The sequence below is a fragment of the Adiantum capillus-veneris genome, chromosome 24 (assembly GCF_014529385.1).
Source record: "Adiantum capillus-veneris isolate H3 chromosome 24, ASM1452938v2, whole genome shotgun sequence".
NCBI classification, from domain to species: Eukaryota; Viridiplantae; Streptophyta; class Polypodiopsida; order Polypodiales; family Pteridaceae; genus Adiantum; species Adiantum capillus-veneris.
In genome coordinates this window covers 80,956,904-80,973,922 of record NC_140954.1, presented here as the reverse complement: position 1 = coordinate 80,973,922, position 17,019 = coordinate 80,956,904, and the positions used below count along the sequence as shown (strand labels likewise).

The 17,019-nt window shown below is 43.6% G+C and overlaps 1 protein-coding gene across 2 annotated transcripts in view; it reads right to left on the bottom strand.

Annotated features, from left to right (window-relative positions):
• The window catches only part of LOC147426655 (protein DA1-related 1-like), a 76,164-nt gene extending 59,506 nt beyond the window's left edge, over positions 1 to 16,658 (bottom strand). For both annotated transcript variants that reach the window (XM_086499173.1, XM_086499175.1), the window contains exon 1: positions 16,501 to 16,658. The gene's annotated coding sequence lies outside the window, so the exon portion shown is untranslated. The remainder of the gene's footprint in view (positions 1 to 16,500) is intronic.
• Positions 16,659 to 17,019: the final 361 nt, after the last annotated feature.

Sequence of the window (17,019 nt, the reverse complement as noted above, 5' to 3'; positions counted from 1 at the left end):
TAATTGCTGTTTTTGGGCTGAAACAGAGGGTTTATGTCTTTGGAAGTGAGCTCCAACAATGGATTTGTTCAAGGCTAGTTTTGGGGCTGGTGTTATGGTTCCGTTGCCTGGACCGAATTACTTTTTCCTCAAAAAGTGAGCCTCGGTTGGTTTGGTGAAGACAGAGTACAAGAACGTGGGATTACACTATGGCCGACAAAGGGAAGGGCACTATAGAAGAGGTTTCCTCTACACAAGACAGACAGGAAATTCCGCATGTTCCTACATAACCAGTGTTCGCCCTGCCAAAAAGTGGTGAAATTAGGGCTGATTTTTTACTGTGTTTTTAGGGTTTGCGAGTATGAACCAAGATGTGCTAGGGAGAGGTCTCACGTGGTAGCCTAGCCACTAGATCTCCTGCGGGAGTAATATGGGTCTCCCAAGTGGCACGATGCTCATCGATTCTTTGAGGCAATTGCTTGGATTCGCAAGAGCCTTTTGCACACGTAAAAGTTAAGGGACAGGTTGCAAGATGGTATTTGGTGAAGTTCAAGAACTATCCACCTATGGATGCAAGAACTATCCACACTCTACACTACTCTCTCTCTCCCCTATGTGCAGTAACGTGATGCCCCACAAGAGGGCTCTCCATTTGACCTATGTACAGTTGTGTGGTCTTATGCTTTTGTGCCGAGGCAAGAGCCTCTTTGAGAAGGAACAGGAGTAGCTAACTGCTACTCCAAAAGCAGGCACCGGTGATGGTGATAACCTCACCTTACACGTGCATTTTCAACGTTGGTTATGCACTGTTTTCGGACTGTTTTGCAGCCGTAAGGATGCCAGAAGCATTGGGAACAGTGCCCCACTGTTAGAGGACAGTTCCGGGATTGTTTAGGGCTGAAAACAGGTAAAAACCAGTAAATACAGCGAGCTGTAATTGCTGTTTTTGGGCTGAAAACAGTGGGTTTATGCCTTCGGAAGCGAGTTCCAGCAGGGGATTTGTTCAAGGCGAGTTTTGGGGCCGGTTTCATGGTTCCGTCGCCGGGACAGAATCCCTTTTTCCTCAAGAAGTGAGCCTCGGTTTGTTTGGTAAAGACAGAGAGTACACGAACATGGGATTACACTATGGCCGACAAAGGGAAGGGTATTATAGAAGAGGGTTCCTCTTTACAAGACAGACAGTAAATTCCGCATGTTCCTACATGACCTTTTCAACGTTCACCCTACCAAAAAGTCATCAAATTACGTTTTTACGGTTTGCAAGTATGAAACAAGATGAGCTAGGGAGAGGTCTCACGGTGGTAGACGGGCCACTAGATCTCCTGCAAGAGTGATGTGGGTCTGCCACCGATTCTCTGAGGCAATTACTTGGATTCGCAAGAGCCTTTTGCACACGTAAAAGTTAAGGGACAGGTTGCAAGATGCTATTGGGTGAAGTTTAAGAACTATCCACCTATGGATGTAAAGTGGATGGAAGAGCATGAACTGCCAGAGTCACCAAATGTATTGCAGCTTTACCTTGAGGCCTTTGGGTTACAGCCTGCGTATGCCCCAACCTAACGTTTGCAATGGAGGGGTAATGGTAGAACTAGTACAACAAATGTACTCATGGATTCAGTGCAATAGCAATGTACATTGTTTGACAAAAGTATGTGTAACAAATTTGGACACTCCAAGTCAAGATTCTAGAGCGACACGGCAGAGATTCACTTCAAAACACTTCACAGTTAACAATTGATTCGACACGGCCCGCCGGCAAAGTTCCGTGCCTAAAAATATTGGCCCGAGAGACTGGCGCCCCTCTTGATATTTCTTTTTGTATTAATTTATAACTCAAAGTACAAGGGAGTGGGAGGGTTCTCACTCTCAGACTCTGCGTCCAGATGATCTCAGGAGTGGGAGCCCAAACCATTTATTTAAAGGTTTACAAGGGATGCCAAAAGCAGAGCCCCAAAAGCTTTCAGTTTTTAAAAGCCTTGAAAATAAAGCAATTTATCCAAAAGCTTGCATAGAGTTTCTCTTGCGCAAAAAGAAAGTTTTCGTACTACTGCCCGTAAATCACGAAATTCCGCACGCTCAGCCACGTCAGCCTGTCGACGGAAATTGCGCCGCAAAATCCGAGAGGCTGTACGGCATGCCACGTCAGCATTTTTGCGGATTTTTTCGGAAGCTGGCCAAGGTGTGTGTGTGTGTATTCGTATCTGCTGCGTACAAAATCGTCCACCTCCTTCTTGAGTCTCGACCAAAAGAAGTATCTCTCTACACCTTTCAAGGTGGTAGCAATGCCGCGGTGACCCGTAAATGGCAGACACTGGCATTCGGTTAAAACCTTTTCCCTCAACGGCTGTGTAACGCACAACATCGTTTTCGTCATCAAGTAGCAAAAATATCAACCAAAAATATCTACAAAATCTAAATCTGTGGCATACAGATCGACCATATCCTCGAAGCTTCTATGATGTATCACGGAAATAGCCAGAACCAACAGCTTTTGGGACAAAGCATCTGCCACCAAGTTCTTCTGTCCCTGCACATGGACAATCTGGAAGTGAAACTGTGAAAGATGTTCGTCCACCGCATCTGCTTTTCCAATAGCTGCTTCTGTGACAAGAAGCAGCGTAAACTCTGGTGATCTGTGAAGACCGTAAAATCGGCTCCGAGTAGGTAATGTCGCCACTAAGTAAGAGCATGAATAACCGCCAAAAGCTCTTTCTCATATATCTATGCTGTCAATTCTGGCCTTGAGAACAATCGGCTCTCGTAGGCAATGACATGGCCTTCTTGCATTAAGACCGCAAACTACGACCACAAGCATCACAATATACTTCGAATGACTTCTGCAAATCCGGCAAAGTCAAAACTTGTCCTATAGTCAATTTCTCTTTCAATGTCTGAAAGGCAATCACCTCCGTGGGTCCCCACGAGAAAGGGACTCCTTTCTGTGTCAAGATGTTAGGTGCAGCGGAATGAATGTTTGAACTTTACTCAAGATGAGTGCTCCGAACTGTGCTCAAGGTTCCTTTTACTTACGGAAGGGAGAGCCTTCCGTTCCTTTAGTGAGAGAGTGCAATGGACACAAACAAAGTGAATGGACACTGTGAATGGAAGTGCATGAGATTGAGAGATAGAGAAGAGAATACGACAACAGAGACGTTGTAAAACCCTCCTCCAAAGGCCCCACTCTCTATGGTGAGAGCGGTCTACTTATGATTGCACAAATCTCTAGAATGCTCGGACTTGCCGACGACGATGAGGACGACGACGAGACGGGCTGAAATCTGAAAACGCTAAGGGCTGAAATCTGCAAATCTTCTATCTGCTGAATTCTGACTCTATGTCAATGACGATGTCGATGGCGACGATGCGCCGACGACGCAGATGCTGAAATCTGCGTTTTCCGGGCTGAAACTGCAAACTTCGCGGAAATTGACCGTGCAGCAAGGACCTGCTGCGGGAAGGTGAGATCTGCAAAATTCGGGACTTGATCTGCGATGTCTAACTGCTGAAAACTGAAAACGCTGGTTCCAGGGCTGAATCTGTCGCGAAGATCTGCAAAAACGTTGAGGTTGATCTGCAAACCAAAAACGCTAGGGCTGAAAACTGACCTTGCGGGGAAATCTGCTAATGCTAGGAAATCTGATGTGTTGCTGTGGAAATCTGCTAACGCTAGGGCTGATCTGCTGTCTACTGTCGCTTGGAATCTACAAGTGCAAAAACGCTGGCTGATCTGGTGCAAAAACGCTAGGCCTTCTGTTGAGAGAAAACGCCAGAGTTGTCGCGGGGGTTAGTCTTGCTGAGAAGTTGCCTGTTGAGCAAGGTGCTCCTGCTGCCTCTTCTGCCAATTGTGCTACTCTAGGTTTGCTTATATACAAACTTACTCAATTTGCCCTACCTACTTTCCAACAAAAGTCACTTAAAAATAATAAGTGGAAAATGTCAAAAATAGGGAAAATAGGCTAAATGCACTGGAAAATTCCCCTGAAGGATTCTGATGGGAATGCTTATGATCATGCTGTGTGCAACCAGAGGATATGCATCTACACTACGTGACTCGTCATGCACGGTCTGCAAATAGACTCACAAAAGTGCCAGAACACTTCTAAATCTAGACTGACTGGATTGACTGAACCCTTGTCGTGTTGTAGCTTGTCCACAGACACATAGGGTTGGATGTATCACGTGACATCCCCTCCTTTTCAAAGTGAGGTACTGGTACCGAACTGTATGGCGTCAAGGGAGATCGCCAATAGCATCCAGAATCCTGGAAGGGACTCTTCGCCGGCCCACTCTGATATGTGGGTCATACGGTACTTGAACTTCATAAAGGTCTGCAATGCTTGCTTCTTTGGGCCGCGCCGGAAGCGACACAAAGTCTTCTGTGGCTCCTTCAATGCTTCAACTTCGTCGAAAGTCATGCTTCTTTCTTCTTCAAGAATCTCCATGGCTGAAAATTCATGAAACCATTTCCAACACAAAACCATGAACATACCTATTCCATGTAAAGTGACTGGAAAAAATCTCCTCTTCCTCAAAGACTGTGCATGCAATGTAGATGAACAAAGAGACGGAGTGCCAAACCGTTCATCACACACACGCAAACAATGAGATCGAATCTTTCTCTTATGATCTAAAGCAATCAACTGTGGCAATTCACAACAGAAATGTCCATGCTTGGTGCTCATACTTTCATGTGCTCTTTCTACAACTGTGTCATGCCAAGGAAGAGACATGGAATGTGACTTCTTACATGCATACTTTTCAACTTTTCATGAAAAATCCGCATATATTCGTGCTCATTCATGAGTGAAATGTGCTCAACGTACAATATATCATGCCTAGTAAAAGGGATCACATAAAGACGCTGACTAAAATACAGGAAACGATCACGAATGAAACACTCGAACAATGCGTGCGTATGAATCATGCGAACACATAATACTTCTTGTGAGGGTTCTTTGGACCTAAGCTCGAGAGCCAAGATCGGTTCTTCCTGAACTATCGAATCTTCCTGTGGGGGTTCTTTGGACCTTGACTCGAAAGCTAAGATCGATCCTTCGTGATTGATCGAATCTGCAACGAGGTTAGCTTCGCTAGAAAAAGCATCCACTAACACATCATCCTTGTGAACAATCACATTATTTTCATGCAACTCATCATGCTTGTGAGAAATCACATCTTGATCATGCAAATCATCATGCTTATCATTGTGATTCAAATCATCATCATGCAAATCATGTGTGTCATGCTTGGGAGAAGTAGAGACTGAGAGAGTCTCCTTTTCTTGATCTTGTGCGAACTGCGCCTGTACAATAGAAAAGAGTCGCAAGAACTCTTTCATGTGTTGGTCGCTCTTCTCTTGTCTTGCTTTGTTCTCGCGGTCATATTCTGCTTGTCTTTCGTTGTTCTCGCGATCAAATTGTGCTTGTCTTTCTTTGTCTTCCAAGTCGTTCTTACGCTCTATGGCCGCCATGCTTTCTTCGTATTCACGATCTATGGCTGCCATTTCTTCTTCGTAGGTCTTTCTTTCTGCTTCTCTTTCTTCGCGTTCTAACTTTCTTTCCAGAAACAACTGCTTCAAAGCCTCCATAGGAGTTAGTGCAATCCTTGGCGTAGATGGGGAAGGGGGAGGGTCGGAAAAACCTCCTGGTGGGGAAAATTCTTCTTCGCCTCTCTCATGCTCATTACCTCTAAGTGAAGTATCCATTCCGCTTCGAGTGATGACCATCCACTGAAGTCTTGGATTCTTGTGGGTTCTTATGGTCTTGGGTTCTTAAGTTCACGAGGAACTTGGGTTCTTGGGGGTTTTGGTTCTTAAGTTCACGAGGAACTTGGGTTCTTGTGGGTCTTGGGTTCTTGGGTTCTTGAGGTTCTTGAGGGTTTTCTTTCGCTTGCAATATGTGTTTGAGAAGGATCTTCTCTTCACCCGAGTTCTGCTCTTTTCCACGGGCGCACCCCTTGGCGGCCTTGCGCTCACACCAAGGTTTCTTTTTCCCACCTCACGTCGATTGGCCAGCCGCTAAGTGCACGGTCCGCTCTCAATGAGTGAAAAGAGGCACAAGGAGAGGCTGGACAAGCCCTTCTTTCTTGGGTTTCCTGTCACTCTTCAAAAACACGATCAGGAATCGACACACCCAAGAGGACTTGGGTTACGTGCGACCGCAACAAGCAAAAAAAAATATGTGCTTCTTGTGGTTCTTTCCTTGAGTGATACAGAACACTGTCAAATCTTTGATACCAATGTTAGGTGCAGCGGAATGAATGTTTGAACTTTGCTCAAGATGAGTGCTCCGAACTGTGCTCAAGGTTCCTTTTACTTACGGAAGGGAGAGCCTTCCGTTCCTTTAGTGAGAGAGTGCAATGGACACAAACAAAGTGAATGGACACTGTGAATGGAAGTGCATGAGACTGAGAGATAGAGAAGAGAATACGACACCAGAGACGTAAAACCCTCCTCCGAAGGCCCCACTCTCTATGGCGAGAGCGGTCTACTTATGATTGCACAAATCTCTAGAATGCTTGGACTTGCCGACGATGTCGACGACGAGACGGGCTGAAATCTGAAAACGCTAAGGGCTGAAATCTGCAAATCTTCTATCTGCTCAATTCTGACTCTATGTCGATGGCGACAATGCGCCGACGACGCAGATGCTGAAATCTGCGTTTTCCGGGCTGAAACTGCAAACTTCGCGGAAATTGACCGTGCAGCGAGGAACTGCTGCGGGAAGGTGAGATCTGCGAAATTTGGGACTTGATCTACAATGTCTAACTGCTGAAAACTGAAAACGCTGGTTCTCGGGCTGAATATGTCGCGAAGATCTGCAAAACGCTGAGGTTGATCTGCAAACCAAAAACGCTAGGGCTGAAAACTGACCTTGCGGGGAAATCTGCTAAGGCTAGGAAATCTGATGTGTTGCTGTAGAAATCTCCTAACGCTAGGGCTGATCTGCTGTCTACTGTCGCCTGGAATCTGCAAGTGCAAAAACGTTGGCTGATCTGGTGCAAAAACGCTAGGCCTTCTGTTGAGAGAAAACGCCAGAGTTGTCGCGGGGGTTGGTCTTGCTGAGAAGTTGCCTGTTGAGCAAGGTGCTCCTGTTGCCTCTTCTGCCAATTAGTGCTAGTCTAGGTTTGCTTATATACAAACTTACTCAATTTGCCCTACCTACTTTCCAACAAAAGTCACTTAAAAATAATAAGTGAAAAATGTCAAAAATAGGGAAAATAGGCTAAATGCACTGGAAAATTCCCCTGAAGGATTCTGATGGATTCTGATAGGAATGCTTATGATCATGATGTATGCAACCAGAGGATATGCATCTACACTAAGTGACTGGTCATGCACGGTCTACGAACAGACTCACAAAAGTGCCAGAACACTTCTAAATCTAGACTGACTGGATTGACTGAACCCTTGTCGTGCTGTAGCTTGTCCACGCACACATAGGGTTGGATGTGTCACGTGACACAAGATATGCAAAGGGGAAGCAACCTCTGCCAACTTTCTAATGAACCGCCGGTAGTAAGAACATAAGCCCAAGAAGCTTCTAACTTCATGGACATTCTTCAAATCGGGCCAATCACGGATAGTCTCTATCTTGGCCGGGTCCATCTGCACTCCTGCTGCTGAGACGATGTGTCCCAAAAAGTGTATCTCGGGTAATGCTTGAAAGACCTATAGCAGATGTTCTCTATGTTCTGCCTCATCTTTAGAGAAGACAATAATGTCATCAAAGAAAGTGCCAACAAAAGATCTCTACTCTCTGAAAATCCTGTCCATCATTCGGTTAAAGGTCGCTAGAGCATTGGTAAGCCCAAAAGGCATCACCAAAAACTCGAATGAACCGAAGGTCGTCCGAAAAGCTGTCTTGTAGACATCTCCTGACACGATTCAGATCTAATGATATCCGCTCTTCAAATCGATCTTGCTGAAACAAGAGGATCCAGGTAGTCGGTCTAGAATATCATCGATCCTAGGAATCGGAAATCTGTTCTTGATGGTGATTTTGTTTGAAGTACTCGGCTCGATAAGACCCTTTTCCAAGAGATCTTTCACTTGGTTCATAATCTCTTCATTCTGGGCTCGGCTCACACGGTAAGGTGGCCGGTTCGGTGGTGTGCTTCCAGGTATCAGATCAATGGTATGATCCTTAGGATGAGCTGGTGGCAACTCGCTTGGCAAACCCTCAGAAAAGCAATCGGCATGAGTGTCGAGAAAATCTTGGCCTTCTTTTTCTAGATCAGACATATTTGTCCTATGATCATCATTCAACTCTTTCAAAAAGATCGAGTAAACAAACAGACTGGATTTCATTAATTTTGAAACGGCCGAAGCCGATACAACAGGGACAAACTCGCCCTTAAGTTTTAACCATTCAGCCCTTTTCAATAGTTAGCGTCGCTTTCTTCGCCTGATAATCGACAACGGCGTTGTTCCTATGGTACCAAGGGACTCCCAGGAGAACATCACAACCTTCCAAGGGCATTATGTAGAAGTCCTCGTGTCCCAAATACCCCTGACAATGCAACCGAAGTTTGCCAATGACAGGTGTAATGGCCATGTCTTTGTCGGGTGCCCCTAGAACTGTCTCTGCTTGTGGTCCCATCCGATCGGGTGTAATCTCGAGCCGCGCCGCCAATTCAGGTGAAATGAAGTTGACCTTGGCTCCTCTGTCAAAGAAAATCAGGGCTTCTTGATCTTTTACTTTGCCCCAAGCTCAGCAAAGTTCTGTACTCTCATCAATCGTGCTTGGGTCAGTACCCATGCAATCTAGAAGCAGTCCTACTTTCATCTTGCCTTTTCATCCACGTTTCTCAGCTACTTTCGAACTCTCTGGCCTTTCTTCATCTTGTTCTTTCTGTACCTTTTAAGGGCACTTCGCGGAGATGTGCCCAGGTTCCCCGCATGTAAAACACTTCCCCTCTTTAATGTAGTTGGCTCTCTCCCGAAGAGTGAGCCGGGGTCGTGCATCCTTATCTCTCTGATCTTGGGGGCTCTTCTTCTTTCTACTTTTATTTTTAGAAGTCTATTCGGTTTTCTGCGTCATGATCTCATCTGTAGGGTAAGTCAAACTGCCTGAGTGTATGGCAAAGCCCCGTTTCGCATGACTCATCAGTTCTTGAATAGAATCCGACTTTTGTTCTAAGCAATGATCTCGGATCACCGTAGGAAGTCCGCAGCTAAACCGCTCAATCTGTACTTTAAACGAGATCTTCTTAAATGAAGAAGCGGGTAGAAAAGAGCTCCAAAATCTCTCGCAATATGCGTCCAAGGTATCTTTCTTGGTCATCCGGAGATGATTCCAAGCAGTTCGTATGTCGCATTCGTACTCCCGAGTCAACCAAGAAGAAATAAAAAGGCTTTCAAATTTGAGCCATTTAACTGGCACTTTCTTGTTCAATAGAAGAGTGGACCACCATGTTCAAGCATTTCCCTTGAAATAAGAGGCAGCCCTCCGAATCTTGGAGTGCTCTAAGTAATGCCCTCCAGAGAAAGCTATACCAAACTGCTATATGAAGCCAATGCCCTCTAGAGAAAGCTATACCAAACTGTTGTATGAAGCCAAAGCCCTCGAAGCATCTCGGAATCCAGAAAAAGTGGCAAAATTAATTGACTCTCCCCTTCTTTAAATTCTCGAACTTTCTTGCTTTTATCCTCCAGAAAGTCATTTTGGTTGGCTTTATAGAAATTCTTCGTCTTTGCATAAAATCTGTGATCATCGGAGTCCAAACTATCTGAAGACGAGTCCTCTGTAGAATTGTCAGAAACTGGGCGAAACTTAGGCTTCTTTGCCTTTTTCTTGCCCTTTCCGAAGCTTTGCTTTTTGCTTCGCTTTTTCCCTTTCCTGTCTTCTTCGCTCGAGTCAGAAGAGCTAGAAGATCTGTCAGAAGAAGAGGAAGAAGAAGAACTGGATACTCCTTCAAATCGCACATGTTTCTTCTGTTTTCGTGCCGAGGCAAAAGTAGATTGACGACCCAAATAACCCAGGAAGTCAGTTCCTTTCTCGTGCTTTTTGTCATGCTTTTTTGGCTTTGTTGTTTGCGTCAAAAAGCTAGGTAATTCGTGTATCAACCACCTCTTCCAATTCTTGCTCTGTAAACATCCTCGAAGTAGGAGGTTTCTTGAGTGCTGGTTTGAGGGGTGGTTTTGTGGCCTTCCGCCACTGAGAGTGCACTTCGTCGAAGGATGTCTGAGTCAAAAATTTTGCAAATTTGGGATCCTTCGCAAGATTGATCATCATCTTTGTCGCATCGTCAACCAATTGCCGACACTCCATCTCTTCAATCTCCGCCTAAGTAGGCCGAGGCGGGCCGTACCCTCGTGAGAATCTTCTTCGTGTACTCTTCCCACATCCCCAGATGCAGAGGAAGTCGATTGATCCCTGTTTGAATCCATAAGTGATCTCTTCCCACATCCCCAGATGCAGAGGAAGTCGGTTGATCCCTGTTTGAATCCATAAGTGTCGCAAGAAAAGGATCAGATTTCCCAATAGAAGAGAAATCGGCCGCGCTCTGATACCACTGTAACAAACTTGGACACTCCAAGTCAAGATTCTACCGCGACACGGCAGGGATTCACTTCAAAACAGTTCACAGTTCACAATTGATTCGACACGGCCCAGCGGAGTATCGTGGCTAGAGATATTGGCCCCAAAGACTTACGCCCCTTCGGGATTTCTTTTTGTATTAATAAGTAACTCAAAGTACAAGGCATTGTTCCAGCTTAGGTAATAGTAGCATATGAACCACCGCTTATTAGTAGGTTTCCAATATTAATAAGTGAAATTCAAGCATTATTTTTGCAAGGTCTTGGGGCTCATCATGACACTGCTCGACCCAGCATGAAGTTCCTATATAAGTGACCCCCTAGGGTCACTTCTCTGGGCAAGAAAAGTACTCTTAGTACCTGCACTACCAAAGCACCCGCAGCACCTCAGCCAGCGTTTTAGCACCAGCATCAGCGTTTTCAGCAGCTGCAGTGCCCAGCGTTTTCCGCACTGCGTGGCCAGCGTTTTTCAGCATCAGCATCAGCAAATCCAGCCCGCGATCACCAGCATTTTCAGCCAACAGATTTCATCCCTTCATCACCCTCACTTGGAGATTTCAGCCCTCTGGACCACTAGCGTTTTCAGCATCCAGTCTATAGCCTCGCAGTTTCAAGCATTACAGCAAGTATCCATCGACCATTTCAGCATCTAGCACCATTGTATCAACACTTGTGCAATTTAAAGCAAATACCTCTCTAGAGATAGAGAGGGGGGGCCCTTCGAGAAGGGTTTGGGACCCCATCTAGTGTTAGTCCTCTCTCTCTCTCTCTCTCTCTCTCTCTCTCTCTCTCTCTCTCTCTCTCTCTCTCTCTCTCTCTCTCTCAGAACCTTCACTCACAATGTCATTCTCTTTTCTCGCTAGTGTATTGCACAACTCTCATGAAGTAAAAGGAACTCTCTCTCAATCAATAAAAGGAACCTTGAGTATGCACTGAGCACTCATCCTGAGCATTCACCATCAATCACTTCTGCTGCACATAACATCCTCCCTCTCTCAAAATATATAAATCTGGTTTGCAGAAGAACAATGAAAGGAATGTCGTAGCAAGAAAGAATCAATCTTCTGGTACCATGCTCGAGGAGCTTGCTTCATGCCATAAAGAGCCTTGCGAATCTTGGAGGTTGCTCCATATACACCTCCTTCTCTAAATCGCCATTGAGAAAACTTAACATCCATTTGAAACATGGGCCATCGATGATGGGCTGCTAGATCAAAAACATCCGAATAGTCACCATCATCGCAGTCGGTGCAAAGGTCTTGTCATAGTACACTACCAATCTCTGAGGCAACAAGATGTGCCTTGTGCTTATCCAAAGACCCATCTAATCTATACTCCTTGAAGTCCCTCTTGACACCAATGAATTTTCCGCGGAACCAACTCCCATGTATTATTCCTCTCAGTGGAATCAAGCTCTGCCTGCATGGCCTCCTTCCACTTCAGTTGTGAAAGGGCCTAAGAGGTTCTCCCCTTTTCCACTAAGGACATCAAGCCATAGGTCACATGTAATAAAGCTCCATCTATCTCAACATTTTGTAATTGTCTAGACAGTCTCATAGTATCCGCATCACGCCAATCCGATGGAAAGTCTGAAGTAGAAGCATCTCACAATGTCTCCAATAGCCACTTTGGTAACTTGATTGGTTTGCCCCTACTCTCGGAAGCTACTGGTATCTCGTCCTCATCATCTACACCATGGTGAGTACCATCATCCACTGCATTACTATGAGACCGTGCATCACTTCCCGAAGTCTAAGGGACAAGAACCAGAGAAGAAGGTTTAGGAGAGGAATCATTGTCTAGATCTCCAAGAAGAGGCAAACCTGGGATAATGTGGAAGACTTGGAGCAAAAGCCCCCTCTGAAGGAATATGCTCGTCTGAATACCACATCTCAGCTCACCACAATCTCCTTCCTCTGTTGATCATAAAGTCGATATAATATTGTAGGCGACAAAAATCATTTTGTTGGACTTGGAATGAAGTTTCCCCCGTTGCTTCTTTGGTACATGGACGTAGGCAACACTCCCAAAAATCCAAAAATGGGAGACATTAAGCTTTCTACTGAAGTAAGCCTCAAGCAGAGTTAGTCAAGGAAGCGAAGTCGTATGAGAGGTATGATCTCTTGTCACAACTGCCTCCACCCATAAGGTCTTCGGCAAATCTCTATGCTCAAGCGTTGTCCATGCCATCTCCACCACAGTCCTATTCTTCCACTCAAAACCTCCATTCTCCAAGGACACTCCAATATTCACAAGCTCTTGCTTGATGCCATGGTCCACACAGAACTGTATAAAAGCATCAGAGGTAAACTCTCCACCTTGTCCACACGAATAGTCTTCAACTCTTTATATACCTTCATAAGTTCAGAATAGTCTGAACTCACGAATTATAAGAGGGGATAAAACATCACAAAACTACAAAAGCAAGGGACACAAGAAAACAAGAAAAAAAAAACTAAATCGCTTTAGCTACTAAACAAAACTAGATAAAACAAACCATTATTCACTTAAAAATGATTTTTGAAAACGCATACCCAAAATAAGTTGAAGCAACTTACTTGGCTAAAACTTGAAACAAGTACTCAACTTTAAACTAGAAGGGATAAGACATCTCAAAGACTTAACCCTAGAAATCACACTCCACACAACAATTTCTAAAGAAACGAATTCTTCAATCCTAATGTAAGCCTAAATACTAGAAATGAACACTACTACAAACGTATGAAGAAGAGGCTGAGAATAACCAAAGAAGTACAAAGATCCAAACTTGACAATATGTGACCTCAAATTCAATGCTTGTCCTAACAAGAAGAATAAGATTATCACCTTTATCATGCATAGCTTGGACAACAACTATGACATCCCCATTCGTCAGTGCGCAAGAGTAGGTGTGCAGGTTTGTATAGAGGTCATTCATGCTTTGAACGTACTCTATGAAGCCAACGAGCTGAGTTTCTATCACCCTCTGGAGGTGATGGGCATACTCGGCCACGATAAAGGCTAGCATTTGTCAAGCTAGAGCAAAAATACTAGAAGCACTAGATATCAAAACATCAAAATAGTATGTTACTAAGTCAAACAATAAGTGGCCTTTTAAGCTCCCCACTTTTATTGAATTTACTACTGATTATCTTGAGCATCCCGAAGGAAGAAATATTGAAAATAAACTTACTACGATTCAACAATCACGTACGTTTTTCATGATTCTTTTAAACAACAATAACTAGGCTATTAAGCTCCCCACTCTTATTGAATTTACTATTGATTATCTTGAACATTCCAAAGGAAGAAACATTGAAAATAAACTTACTACGATTCTTTTAAATGAGTATCCTTTCTCAAAGAGTAAAGAAATAAGATTGCACGACTGAACAACAAAAGCAGATTTACTACAACAAAGACGAGAAAATCTAATTAGTTGAGAGCAAATGACACCGTATTTAGGTAAAAGAGAAATGTGAGGAATACGGATGATATTTAGGTTGGCAAATTCCGGTTCAAGGCATTTATCATAGATATCTACTTCCAATCCCAAGGGAGTTTGAAAAATTTTAAGGTCTAAAAAGGTATAACAATCACTATTTGTGGTACAGCTAGGTTCACAAAACTCCTTAGGATAAAGTCCTCCACCTCCAGAACTCGAATTCAAGTACATAAAATCTTGAAAAGACGGAACGTCAGGAACAAAAAGATCATCTACAAAGCATCTTACATTGTATAACTTGTGCAAACATATTGGGCAAGTGTTAGCAAGGACAACATGCTCCAAAAAACCAAACTCATAAGTAAAAAGATAAAAATTAGTAAGAAAAATAGCACAATTGGTGCCCATAGGGATACCAATTGTTTGCTTGTCACCGATGGTTATATATAAATTATCGGAAAGAAAATATAACCAAGATATGATGTCAATGTCATCTACAATCCTCGTGAATCTCTTTCTTCCTTTGTCTATGTCTACATTCTTACGTTTTAACCATATGAAGTCAAAGTTCAAGGCTGACTTTTCTACTAGCACGACTCCTCTACAAGTGTACGCCAACTCTTGAAAATCTTAAAAGCCTCATCCTTGTACTTGAGGAAGTACCCAAGTAAAGAGGCTGAAATCATCCACCAGCAACATAAAGTAAAGAGCTTCACATAAGGAAGAAATACACATAGGTCCACAAAGGTCAGTGAACCAAATCCAAAATTGCAGTAGCTTGGAGTGTAGAGTGCTTTGATATAGCCTCTCTATGTTGCTCCCCATGAATGCACAAAGTGCATTGTCCTTGCTTGCTCCCAACATCTAGTAAGCATTCGTAATAATGATTACAAAAAGCATGACGAAGAGCACCAACATTCAAATGGCTACACCTATAATGCCAAAGATCACTTGTAGGAGAACATGTAACTGAAGAAAGATATCGGAACCTGTAGAGACCAATTGTGTCGCCTCTGACCTCCTTGCCGGCGTCTAGATCCCGTATGTCCCCACATTGAACCGCTCCTCTTGGTCCAATACCATTGGGACTATCCCCTCCCAAGTAATGGTGTTCAATTGGCCAGTCGTAATCAACGATGTTTAAAAACATCCCAGCATCGAGAGCAAGTACTCTAGATACGGGTTGCGAGAGAGCAGAGCGGATAGTCACATGCCACTGAGTTCTTCAAGGCAAGAAAGAGGATAGCGCCATCCTCATACCCCATTCCATCTAGTCATTACATTCACTTCCACCTAACAAAAAGGGTAGTCTCAGGAATCCAAGCCCTCATTGCTACATCAATTGTGCTTGATTGATCCATGCTCTTTATCATGAATTGTCTCTCATGGTACCTAGACGAATCCAGCAAAAGCCATCAAGGAAAGTTCAAGCAATAGACTCATGGTAATCATCAGCTCCATCATGCTTAGTATTGCATGATGGAGCTAGGATAGTCAACATGTACAGCCAAAGGAAGAGAGACAAATAGAGAGAGACAAAGCGACAAGAGGAGAAATAATGAGGTGTGGAACTACTAAAGATAAAACAATCTCGGTGCTCACCCCTTTGGATTTGCAGGTCATCAACATCTGGCCCAACCAGGGAAAGCCTAACTTCACCAATGAAGGTCATAGATTCGTTTTACTCATCCAAAAGACAATCCTGGACAAATAGTATTGACTAAAAACTACAACATCCCCGCTAGCATGATGAATCTCATATGGTGGCGTAGAGCTAGGTATCAATATATGCTCCTACACCAATAAGCGTACAATATTATATAGCTGCATTGTGGGTTATTGTCATGGCTCCTCAAATACAAGGAAGACATAGTCAGTATGAAGCCTAGGTAGTTGGCAGACAAGCGCCACCACAAAGATAGAAAGAATTCACACAAAATCATCACAGTATGAAAATTGCTAATTCAACGTAAACATGGAACTAGATAATGATTTAATTTAAACAATAGCTAGATGAAACTAAAAAAAGAAATAAATTACCTATCTAAAAAAACTTAAAATTTATGTAGCCATACACAAGACCATATCTGATTTCCATTGATAACCCTTAAGCACAAGCAGCCAGCTAATCAGCATCATCAAGAACTTCTAAAGGTCAGATGATGGTGAGTGTACTTATTGACTTGAAGTGCCTTGACATGTGCTGGCATAAAAGCAACCAAATTGGCTTAATTTTCCGGTTTCTTAGTACAGGATCAATATCCTTTGCAGTGGATCGGAGAAACTCCAATTTTTAGGTCTCTAAGTGCTCAAAACAGAGGTCAAGCCTTTTGAGCACTAGTTAAACCATCAATAAGACGATAAGTAACATCATAAAAGCAGCAGAAAAGGTAGATGGAGCGATTGAGCTCCATCAAAAACGATTGAATTGAGTCACTGGTAGCCCGATCGTTTAAAAATGGAATTGGGTTGCTAAGAGCAGCTGAGGCAAGCTGATAGATGGAAGATCGGACAAAAACTCGACTGTAAGGAGTAAATCACAGATAAGGGAGCTTACCTTGAGAGGGCAGATATGGCAGGTGAATCCAACGACAAGCGATTGCTCTGCAACCTTAACGAAGAAGTATGTGATCTGCTAAGTGGGTTTTGACGGGGTTACACTGAACTTGCGATTGTGTCGCTGAGCTGGCTAAGCTTTCAGCAAAAGTTAAGAACACCCGAGTTCTTACCTTTGGAAGAGAATATATTTCATAAAGTTGAGCCATAGCATATTTAGATAAATCCTACTATTTGTGTGTATATAGTTGCCACATATTCGTGGCTCTATGGAGAATACAACAACACGTCAAACAAAGACGTGGATTGAGTTTTCGCTGTATCCTCGAAGACAACATACTAGCTACGGCAGCTTCGAAGAGTATATTCAATGCTAAAATTAATGGTTAGACTCAGCTTGAACTCATGGTTAGATTCAGCTAGAATTAATGATTGGGCTCTATCTTTTAACAATTTAACCAAGCTCTCTCCTAAGCTATGAAAACTCTTTGTTTTAATGTGTCATGTCCCAAAAATAAAG